Source organism: Cicer arietinum, chromosome 7 (genome assembly GCF_000331145.2).
Source record: "Cicer arietinum cultivar CDC Frontier isolate Library 1 chromosome 7, Cicar.CDCFrontier_v2.0, whole genome shotgun sequence".
In the NCBI taxonomy this organism is placed as follows: domain Eukaryota; kingdom Viridiplantae; phylum Streptophyta; class Magnoliopsida; order Fabales; family Fabaceae; genus Cicer; species Cicer arietinum.
In genome coordinates this window covers 39881926-39896111 of record NC_021166.2, presented here as the reverse complement: position 1 = coordinate 39896111, position 14186 = coordinate 39881926, and positions in this window count along the sequence as shown.

The window sequence follows — 14186 nt, the reverse complement described above, 5'->3', positions numbered from 1 at the left end:
ACCCAAATGAACTTATTGGAAGCAAATAATTGGTTAAAAACTCTAATTGGACAACAATAAGCCTGGGGAGGACGAAAATGACCATAATGTTAATACAATGACACAAATGAACTTATTGGATGCTCAAGATTGTTTAAAAACCCTAATCGGACTAGAATAACCGTAGGGTGGACGAAAATGACCTAATTGTTAATCCAACGACACAAATGAACTTATTGGATGCCCAAGTTTGGTTAAAAACCCTAATTGGACAAGAATGAACCTAGGGAGGAGGAAAATGACCTAAGTGTTAATCCAATGATACAAATGAACTTATTGGATGCACAAGTTTGGTTAAAAACCCTAATTGGACAAGAATAAGCCAACAGAGGACGAAAATGACCTAAATACAATGACACAAATGAACTTATTTGATGCACAAGATTAGTTAAAAACCTTAATTTGACTAGAATAATCCTAGGGAGGACGAAAATAACGTAAATGTTAATCCAATGACACACATGAACTTATTGAATGCACAAGATTGGTTAAAAACCCTAATCGGACAAGAATAAGCCTCGGAAGGACGAAAATGACCTAAATGTTAATCCAATGACACAAATGAACTTATTGGATGCACAAGATTGGTTAAAAACCCTATTTGGACAAGTATAAGCCTAGGGAGGACGAAAATGACCTAAAAGTTAACCCAACGACACAAATGAACTTATTGGATGAACAAGATTAGTTAAAAACCCTAATTGGACAAGAATAATTCTAGGGGGGATGAAAATGACCTAAAAGGTAATCCAACGACACATATGAACTTATTTGATGCACAAGATTAGTTAAAAACCCTAATTGGACTAGAATAAGCCTAGGGAGGACGAAGATAACGTAAATGTTAATCCAATGACACAAATGAACTTCTTTAATGCACAAGATTGGTTAAAAACCCTAATTGCACAAGAATAAGCCTAGGAAGGACGAAAATGACCAAAATGTTAATCCAATGACACAAATGAACTTATTGGATGCACAAGATTGGTTAAAAACCGTAATTGGACAAGAATAAGCCTAGGGAGGATGAAAACGACCTAAATGATACTCCAATGACACAAATGAACTTATTGGATGCACAAGATTGGTTAAAAACCCTAATTGAACTAGAATAAGCCTAGGGAGGACGAAAATGACCTAAAAGTTAATTAAATAACACAAATAAACTTATTGGAAGCAAATTATTGGTTAAAAACCCTAATTGGACAAGAATAAGCTTAGGAAGGACGAAAATGACCTAAATGTTAATCCAATGACACAAATGAACTTATTGGATGAACAAGATTGGCTAAAAACCCTAATTGGACTAGAATAAGCCTAGGGAGGACGAAAATGACCTAAAAGTTAATTAAATAACACAAATAAACTTATTGGAAGCAAATTATTGGTTAAAAACCCTAATTGGACAACAATAAGCATGGGGAGGACGAAAATGACTTAAATGTTAATACAATGACACAAATGAACTTATTGGAGGCTCAAGATTGGTTAAAAACACTAATTGGACTAGAATAAGCCTACGGAGGACGAAAATGACCTAAATGTTAATCCAATGACACAAATGAACTTATTGGAAGCAAATAATTGGTTAAAAACCCTAATTGTACAACAATAAGCCTGGGGAGGACGAAAATGACCTAAATGTTAATCCAATGACACAAATGAACTTATTGGAAGCAAATAATTGGTTAAAAACCCTAATTGTACAACAATAAGACTGGGGAGGACGAAAATGACCTAAATGTTAATACAATGACACAAATGAACTTATTGCATGTTTAAGATTGGTTAAAAACCCTAATCGGGCTAGAATAACCCTAGGGTGGACGAGAATGACCGAAATGTTAATCCGACGACACAAATGAACTTATTGGATGCACAAGTTTGGTTAAAAACCCTAATTGGAAAAGAATAAGGCTAGGGAGGACGAAAACGACCTAAGTGGTAATCGAATGACACAAATGAACTTATTGGCTGCACAAGATTGGTTAAAAACCCTAATTCATCCATTGACACAAATAAACTTATTGGATGCACAAGATTTGTTAAAAACCCTAATTGGACAAGAATAAGCCTAGGAAGGACGAAAATGACCTAAATGTTAATCCAATGACACAAATGAACTTATTGGCTGCACAAGATTGGTTAAAAACCCTAATTCATCCATTGACACAAATAAACTTATTGGATGCACAAGATTTGTTAAAAACCCTAATTGGACTAGAATAAGCCTTGGGAATACGAAAATGACCTAAATACTAATCCAATGACACAAATGATTTTATTGGATGCACAAGATTGGTTACATCCCCTAATTGGAAAAGAATAACCCTTAGGAGGACGAAAATGACCTAAATAATAATCCAATGACGCAAATGAATTTATTTGATGCACAAGATTAGTTAAAAACCCTAATTGGACTAGAATAAGCCTACGGAGGACGAAAATAATGTAAATGTTAGTCCAATGACACAAATGAACTTATTGAATGCACAAGATTGGTTATAAACCCTAATTGGACAAGAATAAGCCTAGGAAGGACGAAAATGACCTAAATGTTAATCCAATGACACAAATGAACTTATTGGATGCACAAGATTGGTAAAAAAAACCCTAATTGGACAAGAACAAGACTAGGGAGGACGAAAATGACCTAAATGTTAATCCAATGACACAAATGAACTTATCGGATGCACAAGATTTGTTAAAAACCCAAATTGGACTAGAATAAGCCTAGGGAGGACGAAAATGACCTAAGTGTTAATCCACTGACACAAATGAACTTATTTGAAGCAAATAATTGGTTAAAAACCCTAATTGGAAAACAATAAACCTGTGGAGGACAAAAATGACCTAAATGTTAATACAACGACACAAATGAACTTATTGGATGCTTAAGATTGGTTAAAAACCTTAATTGGGCTAGAATAACTCTAGGGTGGACGAAAATGACATAAATGTTAATCCAATGACAAAAATGAACTTATTGGATGCACAAGTTGTTGGACTTTAGTCCTTTTAATCCTAGTTTTGACATAATTAACAAACATATATTGTTCATACATCATATGATAAATCTAACATTTTAATTGAGCAAGATTTCAGGAACAACAACTCAACCCTACACACTTGAGACAAATTGCTTGGAACTCAAGAAATCAACAAAAGTTGAATATTCACTGAGTAAATCGATTGGGAAATGGATTTCATAAAAAGGTGTAAGGAAACATAACTATTTGTGATTGTATAATCGATTAGGCAATCGACTGGCACATTTAGAAATTAAAATTGCACAAGTCAATGGTAACCTGTTTTACAGGCTAATCGATTGGCAAATCGATTGTGCACATCACAAAGTAAAGCTGATTGAAACAAATCGATTGGGAAATCGATTGAACAAGTCACAATGACAATCCATTTTCTAGGGTAATCGATTGGCAAATGATTGCTTAGATAATATTTGAAAAATAACTTGACCTGTGACAAACACAATCGATTGGACAATCTATTTTGAGAATTTCAATCATGTTAAGTTTGGTTTCAATCGATTGGGAAATCGATTGAACTAAACATCTGGTAAGAACTTTTCAGGCAAATACTACCAAATCGATTGGCACTTCGATTAATATGAAAATAGCTAAGTCACTGACTTAAGCACAATCGATTGGCAAATCGATTGAAAGAAACATTTTGAAATCACAGTGAACTTTAAGCTTGTGGCCAAATCGATTATGTGTATCTGTAAATCGAGTATGAGACTTAGTAAATCGATTAAGTAATCGATTGGTGTGATTTTTATTGGAACAAAACACCTGACATCGATTATGAAATCGATTCATATAAGTCTGAACATAATTTACTGAAAAGAGTTTTTAAAAGAATCGATTTGCAAATCGATTGGTTTATGTAGTTTCAAGATTCAAGAAAAACAAGACTCGCGATAATCGATTGGCAAATCGATTAGACCTGTTTTATCACTTTAATTAATCGATTGGTAAATCGATTTATTAGTTGTTTTTCAGAAACTATATAAACTGTTTTCAATCATTCTCTCATTAACACAATAAATCTCATGAAAAACATTTTTGTAAACTACATGTTTTTGATGACGACAAGACCACCAACTATGGACAATGCAGCAAGATCAAAAAGAAGATCAAACCATCTTGAATAAGCTTCCAAATCCAAATAATAAATGAGTAAATATAAAGGTATATGATACAAATCAATAGTTCAAATACATGAGAACAATTCATATTTACATATGCATTTAACATGTTTTCAAAAATCAAAAACAACATTAACAAATCATTTAAAATCATATTTTTGACAATTTGCATAAGTGTATTCGAATACACCATGTTGTATTCGAATACAACTTAAGTCAGAAGCAAAACTTTAAAAGGTGTATTCGACTACACGCATCTGTAGTCGACTACAAGCTAAGTCAGTGGCCAAGTGTATTCGACTACACCCATCTGTAGTCGAATACAAGCTAAGTCAGTGGCCAAGTGTATTCGACTACACCCATCTGTAGTCGAATACAAGCTAAGTCAGTGGCCAAGTGTATTCGACTACACCCATCTGTAGTCGAATACAAGCTAAGTCAGTGGCCAAGTGTATTCGACTACACCCATCTGTAGTCGACTACATGCTAAGTCAGTAGCCAAATGTATTCGACTACACTCATATGTAGTCGAATACAAGTTAAGTCAGAGGCTAAAATACATTAATCTGTATTCGAATACACTGATGTGTATTCGAAAACAAGATGTAAAATTTGAATTTTTTGAACGTTACAAAGACGTGTATTCGAATACACATATACTGTATTCGAATACACCTGGAAACATTACAATTTTTCAGATCTGGAATGCCTCTAGAACATTGTAATTTTTCATCAAACCTCTTGGATCAATGGCCACGAATCTGAAAGGATGTTTTATGGAGTATAAATACCCCATAACTTCAGATCAAAAATTAACCATCCTTGAATTAATTCATAAAACAACTTTGAACAAAATTCTGATTTTTCTAAGTACTTGCATTAGATTTTCATATCATTCTAAAAAGTTCTCAAGTACTTGAATTACTATTGAGTTGTTTATCAATATACCACATCTTAGATTTATTCAAACCTTATTGTATCATTTGTACAAGTAAGATAGTGGTGTGCTATCTTAGAAAGAATTGTTAGAAGTTTTGTAGCAAGAATCCCAGGGTGGGAATTGTACATTTTCTGACAAGTAGTTGATTAATCTCTTGTGGTGTGCAAGAGGACTGGACGTACCCTTGGTTATAAGGGGAACCAGGATAAATCTTATCGTGTTCATTTACTTACTGCACTTGTTATTAAGCCTTGTTCTTAAACTCAGAAAATCTGATTACCATATCACTAAAAACAAGAAAATTTACTAACACCTAATTCACCCCCCCCTCTTAGGCGTACTTCTATACTAACAATTGGCATCAGAGCAGGTTAAGGTAACTTATTCCTCGATCAATTACTCATGGCTTCCGCACAACCTGTCTTTAGAGATGGTGGTAGCAGTACCAAGCCACCATGTTTTGTTGGAGAGCACTACGATTTTTGGAAAATCCGTATGCAAGCATATCTCGAAGCACAAGGAGATGACATATGGGATGCCGTTGAAAATGGTCCTCATATTCCAAAAACTGTCATCAATAACAAAGAAGAAATAAAAATAAAAAATTCTTGGACGGATGAGGATAAGAGAAAAGTGCTTTTCGATAAAAAGGCTAAGAACATATTACAATCTGCACTAGGAATGGATGAGTTTTTCCGCATATCTCACTGTAAAACAGCAAAAGAAATATGGGATACGTTGGAAGTAACTCACGAAGGCACCATTGAAGTAAAAAGATCCAAACTCAACACACTATCACAAGAATATGAGTTATTTCGCATGCAGCCCGGAGAATCTATTTTAGATTTACAGAAAAGGTTCTCCCATTTAACCAATCATTTGACAGCACTTGGAAAAATCTTCACAAATGATGAACTAAATCTAAAAGTACTAAGGTCATTGACAAGGGCATGGCAACCAAAAGTTACAGCAATATCAGAAAAGAAAAGCCTATCCAAGATGTCTCTTTCTGCACTATTTGGAAAACTTCAAGAGCATGAAATCGAACTCGGAAGGCTAGAACAAAATGAAAGTCAAGAAAAGAAGAACAAAAATATTGCGTTAAAGACTGAATCAAGAGAACAAAGCAAAGAGAATGATTCAGATGAAGATGAAAATATTATCCTCGAATGGTCTGAGGACGATAAAAAGAAGGTAGGTTATAATGCTAAAGCTAAGAACATTATAACATCTGCTTTGTGTGCAGAAGAATTCTTTAGGGTATCAAACTGTAAATCAGCAAAGGAAATGTGGGACATTCTTCAAGAAACACATGAAGGCACCACATACGTGAAAAGAGATCGCGTAAATACACTTATGCACGAATACGAATTGTTCAGCATGAAGAAAGATGAATCTATAAGTGATCTACAGACGAGATTTACACACGTTATAAACAACCTTCGTACCCTGGGAAAACAGGTGGAGAATGAACAGCAGATCGGAAAGATCATGAGGTGTCTAACCAGAGAATGGCAGCCCAAAATAACTGCTATTCCTGAATCGAAAGATCTGGCAAAAATGACCACTGCAACACTATTTGGAAAGCTCAGGGAGCACGAAATGGAGTTGCGTCGACTAGATGAGTCAGAACAAGAAAGCAGGAAAAAGAAAGGATTGTCTTTCAAAGCCCAAACGCATCAATCAAAAACTAAACAAGAAAGTTGCTTAGATGAATCAAACAGTGAGACTGATGAAGAGCCTGAGATTGGTTTGCTTGTCAAGAAGTTTAAGAAATTTCTGAAGAAGAAAGACAACAAATTCAGAAAACCATCCAGCTCCAAGACTAGCGACAACAAAACAATTACCTGTTATGAATGTGGTAAAACTGGTCACATAAAGTCAGAATGTTACAAGTTGCAGAACAAAAATAGAGCTACAAAAACTAAAGGCAAGGAACCAGTCACCAAAACCAGAAAAGCTTATATTGCATGGAACGACAACGAAGAATCCTCTGCCTCTTCAGATGAAGAAGAAGCGAATCTATGTCTCATGGCAAATACCGATTCAGAATCAGAAAATGAGGTTAGTTCACAATCTAATCCAACTTATGATGAGCTACAAGAAGCTTTCAATGAATTGCATGATGATTATGTGAATTCCATAAAACAGTTGTTAAGCACAAAGAAAATGCTTGAACAAATGAAAAATGACCATAAAGAAATTGAAAATTTATGTGAACAACTGAAAAAGGATTCACATGACAAATCTGCAAAATGCATTGAACTTGAAAATAATGTTGCATCATTAAAATCTGATTTATTGAAGTTTGCTAATAGTAAAGATAAACTGAATGTCATACTTAGCAATCAAAGACATGTTCATGAAAAATCTGGTTTAGCATATACACCAAATATGCATGTTAAAAGAAATAAAAATAGATATGGTATTGGTTATATGCAAACCAGAAATGTCAAACATGGTCAAAAATCTGCTATTGCTAAGAGTATGTATGACATCTTTACTAAACCAAACAAACATTCATCCTTTGATGGCAAATGTCATTTCTGTTGCAGAAAGGGACATTTTGTGTCAAATTGCAAATTTAAAAAATTAGCCAATAAAGGATGGAAGCAAGTTTGGATAGCAAAGAAATCTGTGTTTGACACTAACCATCCAGGACCCAATTTAAATTGGGGACCTAAAACAAAATTCTGATTGTATGTTGCAGGTGTGCTTGACATCCACTAAGCATTCATGGTATTTAGATAGCGGATGCTCAAAGCACATGACAGGTGACAAATCCAAATTCCTGTCCTTGACATTAAAGGAAGGAGGCTTTGTCAAATATGGTGACAACAACAGAGGAAAGATTATTGGAATTGGTGACATAGGCAATGAGTCAACTGCAGTAATCAAAAATGTGTTATACGTTGAAGGATTGAAACACAACTTGCTGAGTATAAGTCAGCTATGTGATAAAGGTTTTCAAGTAAGTTTTTCATCACAATCTTGCATTATTGAGCATAAAGATGACAAACACATAAAGCTAGTTGGTGACAGAATTAATAACATTTACATGTTAGATTTCAATTATGTACCAAGTACTATATGCTGCTTGTTATCTAATTCAGATGAAACATGGCTATGGCATAAACGGATAGCTCATATCCATATAGAACATTTGAATAGACTTGTTAGCAAACACTCATATACACATAAATCATTTGAATAAACTTGTCAGCAAACAGTTAGTCTTAGGTCTACCAAATAGGAAGTTCTCTAAAGATAGACTGTGTGATGCATGTGAGAAAAGTAAACTGGTTAAGACTCCATTTCCCTCTATAGACTTGGTTAGAACAAATAGAGTTTTACAACTAGTTCACATGGACCTTTTTGGACCTGCCCAAGTTAAGAGTTTAGGTGGAAACCTGTATGGATATGTGCTGGTTGATGATTATTCTAGATTCACATGGACTTACTTTTTAGCTCATAAAAGTGATACATTCTCTGTTTTCAAAAAGTTTGCTGCTTTAGTACAAAATGAGAATGATCTGAAAATTGTTTCAATAAAAAGTGATCATGGAGGTGAATTCCAAAATGATCTTTTTCAAAATTATTGTGAATCAAATGGAATCAACCACATCTATTCAGCCCCTAGGACACCACAGCAGAATGGGGTAGTGGAGAGGAAAAATAGATCCCTAGAAGAGTTAGCTAGGACCATGCTTAAGGACTCCAACCTACCTAAGTACTTTTGGGCAGATGCAATTAGTACAGCCACTCATGTTGTAAATAGAGTTCTCATTAGGCCCCTGCTTAGGAAAACACCCTATGAGCTTTACAAGGGTAGAAAACCAAACCTTTCCTACTTTAGAATCTTTGGTTGTAAGTGCTTTGTGTTGAACAATGGCAAAGAACACCTAGGAAAGTTTGACCCTAAGGCAGATGAAGGTATCTTTTTAGGATATTCCCAAACTAGTAAGGCCTATAGAATCTACAACAAAAGAACAAAGACCATAGAAGAGTCAGTTCATGTAAAGTTTGATGAATTATTTACAGAAAACTTGAACAAAACTCCTTCTAAGGTTATTGACATTTTGGATGATGTTGTAGAATCTGAACCACTAGAACAACCTATAGCTGACCCTCCAACTAGATCAGACCTTGTAGAACCTATAGAAACCTGTGAGTTGCCTAAGGAATGGAAGTTCAACAGAAACCACCCTTTAGACAACATTATAGGCGATATCTCTAAAGGTGTTGCAACTAGGAGAAGCCTTAGTCAGTTTTGTAACTTTACAGCCTTTGTATCTCAGATTGAACCTAAGAACATTAAGGAAGCCCTGTTAGATAGTGAGTGGATACTTGCTATGCAAGAGGAGTTAAACCAGTTTGAGAGAAACAAGGTGTGGAGTTTAGTACCTAGGCCAGAGGGTAAGCATGTCATAGGAACCAGATGGGTGTTCAGAAACAAGTTGGATGAGAATGGTGTGATAACAAGGAACAAAGCTAGACTAGTAGCCAAGGGTTATAGTCAAGAGGAGGGAATAGATTTTGATGAAACCTATGCCCCTGTAGCTAGATTAGAAGCCATAAGAATTTTATTGGCTTATGCTTGTATAATGGACTTTAATCTTTATCAAATGGATGTGAAAAGTGCCTTTCTCAATGGTGACCTTCAAGAGGAAGTTTTGTTAGCCAAACACCTGGTTTTGAAAATCCTGATTTTCCTAATCATGTGTATAAGCTATCAAAGGACCTCTATGGGTTAAAACAAGCTCCAAGAGCTTGGTATGAGAAGCTCAACAATTTCCTTATTCAACAAAACTTTTCAAGAGGAAATGTTGACAAGACCCTTTTCACAAAAACTACTGGAAATGATATCTTGCTTGTCCAAGTATATGTTGATGACATAATATTTGTATCTACAAATATTAAATTGTGCAAAGAATTTGAAAATTTGATGAAAGGAAAATTTGAAATGTCAATGATGGGTGAACTATCATATTTCTTGGGATTTCAAATTAACCAAAGCAAGCAAGGCATTTTCATTTGTCAATCAAAATACTGTTCTGATTTGATAAAGAAGTTTTGTTTTGAAAATCTTAAGTCCATTGATACTCCCATGAGTCAAGGAAATTACTTAGACCGAGATGAGAAAGGCAAACCTGTAGATGTTACTAGGTTTCGGGGTATGATAGGATCTTTGCTCTACCTTACAGCAAGCTGACCAGACATCATGTTCAGTGTTTGTATGTGTGCAAGGTATCAATCAAATCCAAAGGAATCTCACCTCAGTGCAGTCAAGAGAATTTTCAGATATCTAGTAGGAACTAAGAGTCTCGGATTGTGGTATCCAAAGGGATCAAACTGTACCTTAGTCGGTTACTCAGATTCAGACTTTGCCGGATGTAAACTCGACAGGAAAAGTACCCCAAGAACTTGTCATTTACTTTGAAACTCTCTTGTATCATGGTTCAATAAGAAACAGACCAGCATTGCCTTATCAACTGCTGAAGCTGAATACATTGCAGTTGGGAGCTGTTGTGCTCAGATACTTTGGAGAAACAACACTTATTGGATTTTGGTGTTGACTTGGGAACAGTACATATCATGTGTGATAACACAAGTTCAATAAGTATAACCAAGAATCCAGTGATGCATTCCAGGACAAAGCAAGTTGAAGTAAGACATCATTTTATAAGGGATCACTTTCAAAATGGAATCATTAAGCTCGAGTATGTTAACACTGCCGAACAGCTGGCTGACATCTTCAAAAAAGCTTTACCAAGAGAAAGTTTTCTGCATATAAGGATGAAACTAGGGATCATTGATCCTAGTGAGGTATGATCTTTGATTCTTTCATAGGACACTTTTGGTGTTTGCAGTTACTTTCCAGTTAAATCAATTTGGGAATCGATTACCAGCATGGTAAATGGTTTACAAAATCGATTTGGGAATCGATTGCTTTGGCCCCAAAATTCAATGTTCAGAAAAAATTTTTAACTTGCCCGAGCGTCGATTTGGAAATCGACTAGTTCAACCTTTAATGTTAAAACAATCGATTTGGACATCGATTAAGTAAATCTGGAAATCGACTTGGGAATCGATTTACAATATGACCGTTGTGACTAGCCGTTGTATGTAATAATTACTAAATCGATTGACATTACCAGCAACGGTAACCTAATTGATTTGGGAATCGATTTACACGGATAAGGGTTTAAATAGGAACAGTTATCAATCGATTTCTGCACTTCAGTTCTCCAGATTTCACTAATTTTCTTTGTCTGCTTCATCTTTCTGTTTCTGCAATTGTTATTTGTTACTGTCTACATTCAATCTACGATTATGGCACGAGTTAAACAAACCCAGGCCCGCACCCCCTCACCTTCATCTTCTTCAACCAGTGGAACCCCTTCACCACCACCCACTTTAACCAAAAGAGTACCCATTCCCACACATAAAATTCTTGCCAAAGACAAAGGCAAGGCACCTGCTGCTATTCAAGAGAAACCTAAAAAGAGAAAGGAACCCCCAACGGAAAAACTCATGGCTGACGCCATGAAGTAAATCTCACAAAAGAGGAAGAAGAAACCAGTTTCTTCACCCCCTCCCAAGAAAGCTCCTGCATCCAAGGAAAAAGATGCAGAACCTTCCATACCATCAGATTTTCTGAAGAGAAAAATCCATGAGGGATGGACTCTGGATTTTGCCTACTTTGATGCAGACGGTTTTACGTTTCAGAACCATCTGAGATTTCACGGTCTTGAGAGCTTTCTTTCTTCTACTCTTGATAGTTATCCAAGTTTGATAAGGGAATTTTATTCAATGTTCAAGCTGACTGAAGAAGGTTTTAAGGCTCAGGTCAAAGGGAAAAGGATTTCTATGTCCTTTGATGATTTTTCTACTTTATCAAGATTGCCATTTCACGGAAAATCTATCGACGGCAGTTCTGAAGCTGATACGGCTGACGAAGGATGGGAAGAATCGGTTGACAGGCATGCTGTAGTTAAGGACCTGATGAATGATGGTTTTGTGGAAACCATTTCATTACCTATCGGTCAAATGAAGGTCCAACATCGCATGCTGATGTACACGCTGACTCGGATGCTTGTTCTAGGTTCAAGTAACCATGCAGTAGTTCAGAAGTTGGATATACTACTGTTATGGGGTTTATCCAAGGAGCTCAGGATGAGCTGGGTTTGGATTGTGCTAAGGCACATGTTGGAAGCTTCACAGAGTAAGCTTATGCTGCCTTATCCACAGCTGATTACCAAGATTCTGAAACACTTCAAAGTATCGTTTGTTAATGAAGAATCTACAAAGACCACTCTAATTTTTGGAGAATCAATTGTAAATCAGATGCAATTGAAAAGGTTACATGGTATTTGGATAAGACCTCAGCCTACTGTTGAACCAGCTCAACCTCAACCACAACCTCAGCCTCAACCAGCTACTGAATCAGCCCCTCCTGAATTTGTCGCAAAATTAATGGAATTCATAGAAGCTTAGATGGCACACAATGCCAAGATGCTAGAATCACAGTCCAGAATGGAAGCAAATTTGAGGACTCTCCAGGCATCCCTGAATTCAGTTGTTCATGATGTGGATGCTATTCAAGCACACTTAGGCATCAAGCTGTCATTTGAAGACATCGCAGACATCGGTCGTCAAGCAACAGAGGAACCTAACCCAATTCCCCTAGATCACCCTGCGACTCACGTTGAGGAGACACCTGCTGAGGGTAATACAACGGTCTCTGCCTCTCCCGTAGATAATAGTGAGGACCAGCCTAGTTTAGGAGATTAGGAGTTTAAGATCTGGGTTGTTTTGCTATGACTTGATGTATTCACTTCATTTATATCTATAATGCATTAGAACGTTTATTCCATTTATCTCTGAATTCATTTGGCTGATATGCTCATTTATTGCTCTAATACACAATGTTTTATGATTTCAATCCCCAGTGCTTATGTTTAGTAACATAGGGGGAGGAAATTTTTTTCTGCCTTTTTGCCTTAACTGACAAATGGGGAGAAAAATTATAACTTGCTTATGACTGCTTCTGCATAATTTTTTGATATACTCTGCTCTGATAAGAATGAATTATTAAAATGCTCTGATTTTGGATAAATAGCATGTGTACTGTTATGCTAAATGAACTTATTGGATGCACAATATTGATTAAAAACCCTAATTGGACAAGAATAAGCCAAGAGAGGACGAAAATGACCGAAATCTTCATCCATTGACACAAATAAACTTATTAGACACACAAGATTGGTTAAAAACCCTAATTGGACAAGAACAAGCCTAGGGAGGAAGAAAACGACCTAAATATTAATCCAATGACACAAATGAACTTATTGGATGCACAAGATTGGTTAAAAACCCTATTAGGACTAGAATAAGCCTAGGGAGGACGAAAATGACCTAAAAGTTAATCCAATGACACAAATGAACTTATTGGAAGCAAATAATTGGTTAAAAACCCTAATTGGACAACAATAAGCCTCGGGAGGACGAAAATGACCTAAATGTTAATACAGTGACACAAATGAACTTATTGGATGCTCAAGATTGGTTAAAAACCCTAATCGGACTAGAATAACCCTAGGGTGGACGAAAATGACCTCAATGTTAATCCAACGACTCAAATGAACTTATTGGATGCACAAGATTGGTTAAAAACCCTTATTGGACAAGAATAAGCCAAGAGAGGACGCAAATGACCTAAATGTTATTCCAATGACACAAATGAACTTATTTGATGCACAAGATTACTTAAAAACCCTAAGTGGACTAGAATAAGCCTTGGCTGTACGAAAATGACCTAAATATTAATCCAATGACACAAATAACTTTATTGGATGAACGTATTGGATGCACAAGTTTGGTTAAAAATCCTAGTTGGACAAGAATAAGGCTATGGAGGACGAAAATAACCTATGTGTTAATCCAATGACACAAATGATCTTATTGGATGCACAAGATTGGTTAAAAACCCTAATTGGACTAGAATAAGCCTAGGGAGGACGAAAATAACGTAAATGT